A 12,293-nucleotide genomic window follows, 5' to 3' on the forward strand; every position below is an offset into this window, starting at 1 on the left:
CCAAATCAAAAAAAAAAAGAATTTCGATTTTTTTGACCCACCCTAATATATATATGTAGATTTTGAAGAAAACTTAATTTTTTTTTTATAATAAGCGCTAACTAAAGGGATTAATGTACCCTCAATATGGTGAACACAGTACGAGCATTAGGAAAATAGGGAGGGGTTTGGAATGAGATACCGATGAGCATTAGTTTTGAAGTTCTGGGTTTTGAAATAGGATGGGAAAACAGAGGCGGGTAACGAGTTCCACATTCGTGTAGGGCGGCTGAAGAAAGAATCTCTGTATTTATTAATAACTTTTAAAATCCAATCATTATTTACAAGAAAAAACTAAAAAAAAAAAATACATTATTTTTTTCGTTTCTCATTATATCAAATTTTTTTTATATGAAAAGCTTACAAAAAAATTAAACCATTAAAAAGTTAAGTATTTCTTCTAAGAAAAAAAGCCATACGTAAATTTTTACAATTCTGAAAGGTATAAAAATAATTTATATTGAAAACAATCATTTATCATGAAAAAAGTGAAAAAAAAAACAAACTTTTTTCTTCTAACACCATTAAATACATTTTATACCATCTGAAAGCTCAAAATATCCACATCAACCATGTCTGTGCAATATCTACAAAAAAAGAGATATAATTTTTTGAACGCAATCAATTTTTATCAAAAAAAAAAGCAAAAAAAAACAATCATTTTTATCTGGAAACACCATTAAATCCATTCTTTTATATGACAACCTATAATACATTTTATATAATCTGAAAACTTATTCTTTCACCTTTTATATGAGGCTTCAATCAAATTTCTACGTTGCCTATAGAAACAGTTCGAATTTTTTAAAGCCAACCATGTCGAAATTTCAAACTGATATTACGGTACTTTTCACGCTGGTGGTTGGTCTTCGGGAACAGATCTCCACAGGTGTTTTCAGGTATTTCTAGTCAAATTGTCAAACAAAAAACTCCCCTATCTAAAGTCACAACTTGGTCAAAGGTAAACCACATGTTTTAGTTAAAAAAAAAAAAAAACATTTGTAACTTGGTTTTGAAATTTTCTAGAATTGTTCATTACCTTTGTCAGCTTCGAAATAAATTTATCTATCGATTAGAAAAAAAATTCAACCTTCTACAACGTCGCGTTTAGAAAATATCCAGTTTTATAAAATTTTGTTCTACCCTTATTTACCCTATTTAATGATGGAATTTTTTTTTAAATCCTTCCTTAGTATTCACCTTTAGGTCGTTATCTTTCAAATAAGCTATAGCAGATTTGTGTATCTCCAATAGGTTATTTTTAATTGAAATTTTTGCCGCACTGCTAAACATTTCAGGTGGAACGGGAGAAAATCGCGTCACTTTTTCGTGGATGCTGCCATTGTTCATCGATTTATAAGACTTTATCAAGTCAAAAAATCTTGGACAATTTGTCATGACTACTTTTTCAAAACTATTTAAGTAAGAAATCAGTTAAAAATCTGTATTGCTGTATTTAAAAGAACTGTTTCTTACAAAAATCAATGCATTACATTCCATAATTTTAAATTAAAAATCACCGACACTATATTTCAGAAAAAATATCAAAGGATGAAATTATTTCCTAAATACAGCGATTCTCGTAAGTTTTCAATTGAATGACGAAATCTTTTTTTTTTTTGTTGATTTGCTTTATTAAAATATAAAAATAAAAAAAAATATTAAAATAATAATAATAATTATGTGATTTTTTAGTTTTGCAAGCGTTTAAATTGAACCATCTTGAATAAAAATTAATGTTTTTTTAACTTTTGTGCAAAACTAAACTAAATTTAAAAATGTTTAATTATTCAATTCGAAATATTTTGTTAGGATTAAGAAAAACATAATTTTCTCAAAAACACATTCAAATGCAAATACCACTGTTGAAACCGCTAATCCAATCATTAAAATATTCCATGCAAACTGCAACTGATGTAATGTCAAAGGAACATGAATTTTTTCTGGAGCATAATCTTTATAAATCATTGATACAAAACCTTGTGCCTTTGCTTGATAAACAACATCTGCATCCCACTTCTGAAGCAAACCAGTTTGTTGGATTTCAATGATGAAATTATCCAAAATATCCTTGAATGGAGAATTCGGTGGTAATAAATATCCCAAAAAATTGCTGCTAATAGTTTCTCGAGCTATACGAAATAAACTTTTTCTATACAAAGATTGTAAACCAATAAGAAGTTTGCATTTGCCTTCATCTAAAGCATAAGCAAAACTTGTATTTTGCATTGAAATAAATTGTGGAACGTATATTGAATAGTTTGTTGGTAGAATTATTTTTTCAATTCCACTTGGAAAAGTATAATTTTCCATTAAATCCCAACGATGTTTTCCGATCATAATAGGAATATTATTATCTATGAGGTCTTGAATTCTATCAAATTGTTTGATTTTAATGAAAACCGTGAGAAAAGATTGAAAATAAGCTCCAAATATATTTCCAATTATGAAGGCAAACAAAAATATTAGCAAGTAAATGCAATAGTTTGAAGTTATCGGTTTTTCTGTAGGTAAATTCAACAAAGTTAGATAAGTATCACTAAAACTAGACCAAATGTTTATGGTGCAAGTTGTAATTTTGCCTAGAATGATCTTGATAACTGTGACATAGAAAATTAAAGCTACAATCCAGAGCCATACCTCTGCTGAAAACGGCCTTTGAAAGTACTCATGCGGAGATAAATATCCATTTACAGGCACCATTATAACAAAATCTTCAATTGCCAATGGATAACTCATGTCAATTTTTCTTTGAGGGAAATACGGAACCATGCTTAAGCTTATATCGACTTTATTGGTCAAGAGTGCTTCAACTAAGACTTCCATAGGTTGTTCGTTTGTTGTATTTAACATTATGTTCTCAAAAGTGGCATTATGTCTCTTTAAAAATTCTAGAATTATATGACCGAACTTTCCAGCAACACATTGTTGTCCTTTTTTATTGGCATACCAAAATATTTGTGGCATGTCGTTTTTCATAAATGTTTGTAAGACAACTCTATTTACATCCTTTAAGGCATCTGGAAGAAGGCTGGTGTCGTCATCAAAAAGTTTTTGAACTTTATTTTCAGCATAGGGCATATATGCATAAGATGTTTTGTTACCCACAGTTCCGAATATTCTTGTGAACATATTTTTACCAAAAAAGTAAAAATATTGCATCAAATGTTCTAAGTTTTTAGCTGCAATTATCACGAACTTTCTAACTTTAATAGAATCGATGAGATTTTTCAGGATTTTCCAATAACTTCGGTCATCATCGGTCACTTGGAATACAATGACAACATTGTTACTTCTTTTAAATCTTTCTGTGAAGTCAGCATCAAAATTTGATATTTTTATGCAGAGGTCAGCTTTAAAGAAATCAGTTAACAATTCGTCATTATTTCCAATGAAATACACTGTAGCCGAATCACTTTTTTCATAAACTTTTACAATCAATTCGAGAAGTTTTAAATTTTTTGCAAGAATATTTATGATAAGCAATAGAAATATGAAGTACTTTAAATTTAGTAGCATTTTCTGTGTGGTCAAATTCAATTGTTAAATATAACTGGATGAACTTTTTTCTTGCTGAAGTTAATTCACTTTTTTATTTTTAACACAAACAAAAAACTGGTATTCAAAATATAGATTAAATTGAATTATTTAGAATTAAAAGTATCAACTGCAGTTAAACGGTTTTCCTAAAAGCTCTACCTGCCTTATGGCCGATTTCATAAAGCCCTTTTAAACATTTATCAGGCTTTTACGTCATAAAAAGACGTTTATTCCATACAAAAAACTTCATTTAAAAATTTAAAAGTCTTTTAAATGTTTATGAAATCGGTCATTTGACTTTTTATTAAGATAGAGATCATGATCAAAAATTGACACCATTAAGAAGGAAATGAAATAATGTTTTTCAATTAAAAGGTTATTCAGCTTAAAAGCTTGTAAATGTTTAAATCAATAATTTGACAAGATTTAATTTCTTTTCTTATCGGTAGCGTCTACTGCGCATGCAGATAGCTTTGGACAAAAAAAAATATACCTCATATATTTTGATAACTATAAATCTACCATCTCCTATCCTTCTTTGGGACATGACCCACATGAGGCATGACCCACATGGGGCATGACCCACATGGGGCATGACCCACATGGGGCATGACCCACATGGGGCATGACCCACATGGGGCATGACCCACGTGGGGCATGACCCACGTGGGGCATGACCCACATGGGGCATGACCCACATGGGGCATGACCCACATGGGGCATGACCCACAAGGGGCATGACCCACATGGGGCATGACCCACAAGGGGCATGACCCACATGGGGCATGACCCACATGGGACATAACCCACATGGGGCATGACCCACGTGGGGCATGACCCACATGGGGCATGACCCACGTGGGGCATGACCCACATGGGGCATGACCCACATAGGGCATGACCCACGTGGGGCATGACCCACATGGGGCATGACCCACATGCGGCATGACCCACATGGGACATGACCCACATGGGGCATGACCCACACTGGACATGACCCACATGGGGCATGACCCACGTAGGGCATGACCCACATGGGGCATGACCCACATAGGGCATGACCCACGTGGGGCATGACCCACATGGGGCATGACCCACATGCGGCATGACCCACATGGGACATGACCCACATGGGGCATGACCCACATGGGACATGACCCACATGGGGCATGACCCACGTGGGGCATGACCCACATGGGGCATGACCCACATGGGGCATGACCCACATGCGGCATGACCCACATGGGACATGACCCACATGGGGCATGACCCACACTGGACATGACCCACATGGGGCATGACCCACATGGGGCATGACCCACAAGGGGCATGACCCACATGGGGCATGACCCACAAGGGGCATGACCCACATGGGGCATGACCCACATGGGACATGACCCACATGGGGCATGACCCACGTGGGGCATGACCCACATGGGGCATGACCCACGTGGGGCATGACCCACATGGGGCATGACCCACATAGGGCATGACCCACGTGGGGCATGACCCACATGGGGCATGACCCACATGCGGCATGACCCACATGGGACATGACCCACATGGGGCATGACCCACACTGGACATGACCCACATGGGGCATGACCCACGTGGGGCATGACCCACATGGGGCATGACCCACATAGGGCATGACCCACGTGGGGCATGACCCACATGGGGCATGACCCACATGCGGCATGACCCACATGGGACATGACCCACATGGGGCATGACCCACATGGGACATGACCCACATGGGGCATGACCCACGTGGGGCATGACCCACATGGGGCATGACCCACATGGGGCATGACCCACATGCGGCATGACCCACATGGGACATGACCCACATGGGGCATGACCCACATGGGACATGACCCACATAGGGCATGACCCACGTGGGGCATGACCCACATGGGGCATGACCCACATGCGGCATGACCCACATGGGACATGACCCACATGGGGCATGACCCACATGGGACATGACCCACATGGGGCATGACCCACGTGGGGCATGACCCACATTAGGCATGACCCACATGGGGCATGACCCACGTGGGGCATTACCCACGTGGGGCATTACCCACGTGGGGCATAACCCACATGGGGCATGACCCACGTGGGGCATGACCCACAACCTCAACTCCAAAGCGTTTCGTCCAGGTACGACCACGGGCGTACATTTTCTAAGTGTCTGAATTCAGACAAATTCCCTTAGAATATTAAAATTCACAGTATATTCATTGCTGTGAGTTTTATAAGTTGTCGGTAAAAATCGACTAAAATAAGTTTCTTAGTAAGGGTACGACAGATCTAACTGATAAGCCTACTGTCGTACCTGGGCGAAACGCTTTGGAGTTGAGGTCACTTGAACTTTAAAATTGAATTATGTTGCAATCGCTCCACTTAAAATAAAAATAATTTAATTTTTTTTTATTTCTGTTTTTTTTTTTCTTCGTTATTATATGATATTACATAATATGAATATTATAGAGAGTGGTAGAGCTGTGACATTGAAAATTTCCGTAGGTTATTATTCATTATTCAGAATTTGAATTTTTCAGTTATAATGAAAAAAAAAAAACCCTAATGCCCAGTTTCTTATATCGCAAACTATAGTAAATTTTATATCATCTGAAAGCTTATCAGCTTTAATAATATGCCTTAATAATATTTGTTAAAAAAAAAAAACGGTAAAAAAAATTTCTAAAAAAAAATTTCAGATGCACGCATTGCTCATGGCTAAAACTATGTCCTATTAGTTTGAAATTTTTTGAACGCTAATAAATATGCCAAACAAATAAAAAAACATCTAAAAATTAAAAAAAAATTTGGAAGGTGTTTTTCACAAATTCATATTTCAAAACGCAGCGCTTTTGAAAAAAAAATCCGTATTAGACCGCTTATATTTTTTAATCATTAACTTTCCATTGGTATAACTCAAATTTCTCTAAAAAATTTCCACTACCCACTTTGTTGAAGGCCAACCTAGTATCATGTTTTTGTTTTAAAAAAACCTTCATAACTTGATTTAATAATTTTTGAAAACATTTTCAATACCTTTGTGAGCTTCAATAAATTTGTTTATCACTTAAAAAATTCAAGTTTCTACAACTTTGCGTTTAGAAAAAAGCCACTTTTTTGCAATACCGAAATCGTCTCATTTTTATTCTTGTTGATTTGCTTTATTAAAACATAAACATAAAAAAAATAAGAGCCATTTTTGCAAGCGTTTGATTGAACCATTTTGTGCCAAAGTATTGAAAATTATACCAACTACAAATTATACAAATTAAAGATTAAAATTTAATTTTTTTGATTCAAAATATTTTTTTAGAATCAAGAAAAACATAAATTTCTCAAAAACGACTTCAAATACAAATACCACTGCTGAAACTGCTAATCCAATCATTAAAATATTCCAAGCAAACTGTAACCGTTGTAATGTCAAAGGAACATGAATTTCTTCAGGAACATAATCTTTATAAATCCTCGATTCAAAACATGCCTTTGCTTGATAAACAACATCTGCATCCCACTTCTGAATCAAACCAGTTTGTTGGATTTCAATGATGAAATAATCCAAAATATCCTTGAATGGTGAATTCGGTGGTAATAAATATGCCAAAAAGTTGCTACTAATAGTTTCTCGAGCTATACGAAATAAGCTTTTGCTATACAATGATTGTAAGCTAATTAAACATTTGCATCTACCTTCATCTAAAGCATAAGCAAAACTTGTATTTCGCATTGAAATAAATTGTGGAACGTATATTGAATAGCTTGTTGGTAGAATTATTTTTTCAATTCCACTTGGAAAAGTATAATTTTCCATTAAATCCCAACGATGTTTTCCGATCATAATAGGAATATTATTATCTATGAGGTCTTGAATTGTATCAAATTGTTTGATTCGAATAAAAATCGTGAGAAAGGATTGAAAATGAGCTCCAAATATGTTGCCAATTATGAAGGCAAACAAAAATACTAGCAAGTAAATGCAATAGTTTGAAGATATCGGTTTTTCTGTTGGTAAATTCAATAAAGTTAGATAAGTATCACTGAAACTAGACCAAATGTTTATGGTGCAAGTTGTTATTTTGCCTAGAATGATCTTGATAACTGTGACATAGAAAATCAAAGCTCCAATCCAGAGCCACACTTCTGCTGAAAACGGCCTATGAAAGTACTCATGTGGAGAAAGATATCCATTCACAGGCACCATTATAACAAAGTCTTCAATTACCACTGGATAGCTCATGTCAATTTTTCTTTGCGGGAAATAGGGAATCATACTTATATCGACTTTATTGTTTAAGAGTGCTTCAACTAAGACTTCCATTGGTTGTTCGTTTGTTGTATTTAAAATTATTTTCTCAAAAGTGGCGTTATGTCTCTTAAAAAATTGTAGAATTATTTGACCAAACTTTCCTCCAATTATAATTTTTCCTCTTTCATTCGAATACCAAAAAATTTGTGGGAAGTCGTTTTTTATAAATGTTTTTAAGATAACTCCATTTAAATCTTTTAAAGCGTCTGGAAGAAGGCTGGTATCGTTATCGAAAAGTTTTTGAACTTTATTTTCAGTATAGGGCATATATGCATAAGATGAACTGTTATCCAAAATTCCGTATATTCTTGTGAACTTATTTTTACTAAAAAAGTAAAAATGTTGAATCAAACTTTCTAAATTTTTAGCTGCAATGATGATGAATTTTCTAACTTGAATGGTTTCAATGAGACTTTGTAAGGTTTTCGAATATTTTGGGTCATCTTCGGGCATCAGCAATACGATGACAACATTGATAGATTTTCTTAATTTTTCTTTGAAGTCACCATCAAAATTTGATATTGGTATATAAAACTGAGCTTGTAAGGCATTGGTTAAAAATTCTTCATCACTTCCAATAAAATATACTGTTGCTGAATCACTTTCTGCATAAACTCTTATAATCAATTCTTGAAGTTTGATATTTTTTGCCAGAATATTTACAACAATCGTAAGAAAAATGAGATACATTATACTAAGGAACATTTTCAGTGTGATCAAATTTAACTGTAAAATATTACTGAGCACCATAATTAATAAATTCTTCCTTTATATCACTTTTATGATTTTTAAAAGATTGATTGGATCGAATTATTTACACTTAAACTTACCAAACGCTAAGAAATAGATGAACTTGTCTTTTTTAATTGACATATTAATTATAAACTAGAGGGAAAATTGTATCATTAAAAAGAAAATGAAATAATATTTTTAATTTGATGGTTATTCTACTTAAAAGCTTTAAATCTTAATCCATTTAAATGAACAAAACTTACTTACAAAATCAATAAATTTATAATTGTGTATTGAATTTATATTTAAATGTAATGGGTGTGTGTTTTTTTAGTAGAAATTGACAACAAGATTTTTCAAGTACCAATTTTCGACAAAAAAATAAGAAATAAATATTTATTGGTCAAAGATTTTCTTCTTATTTATCGACTTCTTCTTTTTTTATCGGCAGCTGCTACTGACATCACAGATGGCTATGCCAAAAAAACACACTTTATATATGGCAATACTCATAGATCTACCATCCATCATCTTTTTTTTATCGAAAATACAGTCAAAGATAGAAAATTAAAATGTTTAATGAGCTAAACGAAAGAGCTGATGCTCGAACCTGAGAAACAATATTTTATTTTATTTCTTTTTTGTTTTTAATAAATTATATAATTTTATAAATAATTTCAATTAAAGTTACAATCTTGATGCCTAGTAAAATAAATTCAAGTCTTATGATAATCATTTTCAACCGCAGAAGCTCAAGTTCTATTTGATTAAATCACATTTTACATCGACAAACACAATTTTTCTTTGTAACAATGTTCACCTGTTGACCTAATTTAAGTGCGTCGCTCCCGGAATGAAAACAACAAAAAAAATATAAAATTAAATAAATTCATGTGGAATGTGCAACAGATGCAAACTTAATCATTTTGCACGCCACAATTTGTTGTGGCGCTTATCCATCAGTAAAATGCCTAAATTTCAGCCGCATTTGAATTTTTTACCCATTTTTTTTTTTTTTTTTGGGTTTTTTGTTTAGTTTTTTCTACATCAACAGAAAATATACACACATAAACTGCATTTGAAAAAAATAAAAAAAAATGCAATTTAATGTGCGCCTAGCTTGCATAGCAATCTCATAAATTACACCACAATGTTGCCAAAAACACCCACAGACCTCCACAAGAACTTCGACTTAAAAGTTCTAACCATGTTCTGTGAGCTGCCATCATCAACTCGATACGAATTCCATGCCACCCCACCTCGTGTAGTCATTTCACTACCTAAAGTCGGGAACATGGAACATTATCTACCGTTATCTCACATTTTCCCCCATTCTATAGCGTTGCAGATCCATGCATCTAACTGTTTTTCCAGGTGAAAAATCTATGGACACAGAAAAAAAAAAAATAAAAATAAGTAAAAATAAGAGAAAATCATACCGCGCGATCAGAAAGAAAACTTCAGGCAAACAGGGGGTGGATAGACGTGCAGTGTCTTGAGAGAGAGATGGAGTGACATGCAACGTGAAAAGACTTTCTTACATGTCGGTCGGTCGACGAACGATGATGATGGTAGAGTAGCGGTGTGAGGAGTATGGTGTTGCGAAAACAAAGTTGCAGGCAAAGTCAAGATTATATTGGCGCAAAAGTGGGTGAATGTACAGTAAACAGTGTTTGGGTTTTCCATTTCCTCATTTCCCCGTTAACTGTGGCAGGCAATATTCTTTTGCAGAAAATGCAGCAGCGAAAACTGCAAATACATTGAAACCAGTCACAGCGGTGATCAGATCGGTTAGAGAGTCAGAACAAAGTTGGATGTTTAAAAAGCGTTGCCATAGGCACAGAATTAATTGGATTTCGTAGAATTTTTGATATATCTTAAAACTTAAAAAACATGGCCAACATTTTTTGAGAAAATACAACACAGATTTAACTGAAGTTTTTTGAGTTTGTTTTATTCTAGTTTTTTGTTCTAGAAAATATACTTTTGAAAATCATCAACACTTTTCAAAAAACGTCTAAACGTCTGAAAAAAAAATACTCTTTTAGTGGCAATACTATGCAACATTCAATTCTTTCAGTTGGTGTTTTCTTGGTTCTTTGTGTGTTTGTGTGTGTGTGTTATTTTGCTATTCACCGTTCTCCGTTGCATAACTTTCATCATCAACAAGATCGACGCGAGAGCGAGCGGTGAAGATCATGAGGTATATAGTACCCTGGCCTGGTGGTAGGCTGTGCAGAGTTCATTCGCCTTTTGCACTCCATTCTCTTTGGTAGAGTTTTTAACTTTGTTAAGTTCAGGTTATAGTTAGTCACAGTTTGGATTTGAGCCTTTCTTTTTTTTTATATTTATTTATGTTTGTTGTTTTGTTTTTGTTTTATAATTTTGTGGTTGCTTTTGAAAGATTTGTTAGTTATTTTGAAAAAAAAATGATTTGTACAATTTTGCATTTGACTATAAGTAACCTCTTTTTTGGCAGACACAGCTGAAAAGGCTTATCAAATGCAATAAGTCTTGAAATAACAGTTTACTATGAAAGAATTTGAAACTTATGAATGTTGCAGAGTCAACCTTAAACCCAAAAATTATTTTAGCCAAAATAAGAATCAGAAACCCAAAAAAGACTGACACATTTGGGTATTTTTTTTTTTGGTATTTTGAATATTGAAAAACTTACTTGAAATATTAATATTTTGTATAGCATTATTAAAAATAAAAGAATATAATTTTGTCTGTGGTTTTTTAAAGAAAAAGAAAAAAGGATTAAAAATTGTAAAAAAAGGATTAAAAATTGTATATAAAATACCGAAAATACCCTTCCTAATTGTTTTGATCTCCAAACTGAGTGTGCAATGTATTTAACCTTTTTTTTTTAAATAAGTTTTTTTTTAATACAAACAAAATTGTACAAAATAAATTTTCAAAAAAATAAGTATCTTCCCGTTTTCAAAGCATTGATTTTAATTTAAGTTTATTTTTTTTTATTTTCGTGTAGATCGGTTAAATCGTTTCTGAAAAAGTCAGAAATCAAGAAAGTGGTTCTATGGCAGGTACCTTTGATAACGTATAGGGTAACTTCGGGCATTATGGCGCACCGGGCATTATGGCGAACCTCTCAACTACCATACTTCCAATACTCGCATTTAAATAAAACCAATGCAGAAACTTTGGCCTTCGTCGAACACTAGCCTTGTGACGACCGCAGGTCAGTGCTATTATTTTTGTGCCAAACAAAAAAGAAAACAAAAAAAATATACCGGTTCTGGGTTCCAATATAATATCGCTTTGTTTTTGTTTGTGTGTATCTCGGTAAGTATACAGTGCACGTGTTTGTTGTAAAGAGTGAAACGCAGAGTACAGTTTTGGTTTGGTTATATCACTTGTTATATTTTAACTGAAGTAAGAATTGTGTTTAGTTTTTGGAGTTTTGTGAATATGTGTATATTTTGCAATATGGCGCAGATGTAATAAGGGCATTATGGCGCTATATTACACCCGACTGCGCCATAATGCCCTTATGTAAAACTAATTTCAAAAGTAACTCTGCATTTTTTTATATTTGAAAATAACCTCAATTTAACGTTAATTTTATGAAACTTATTTACAATTATATTTCAGAAATGCTCAATATACGTAAAAAAAGTAAAGG

The sequence above is a fragment of the Episyrphus balteatus genome, chromosome 2 (assembly GCF_945859705.1).
Source record: "Episyrphus balteatus chromosome 2, idEpiBalt1.1, whole genome shotgun sequence".
Lineage (NCBI taxonomy): Eukaryota > Metazoa > Arthropoda > Insecta > Diptera > Syrphidae > Episyrphus > Episyrphus balteatus.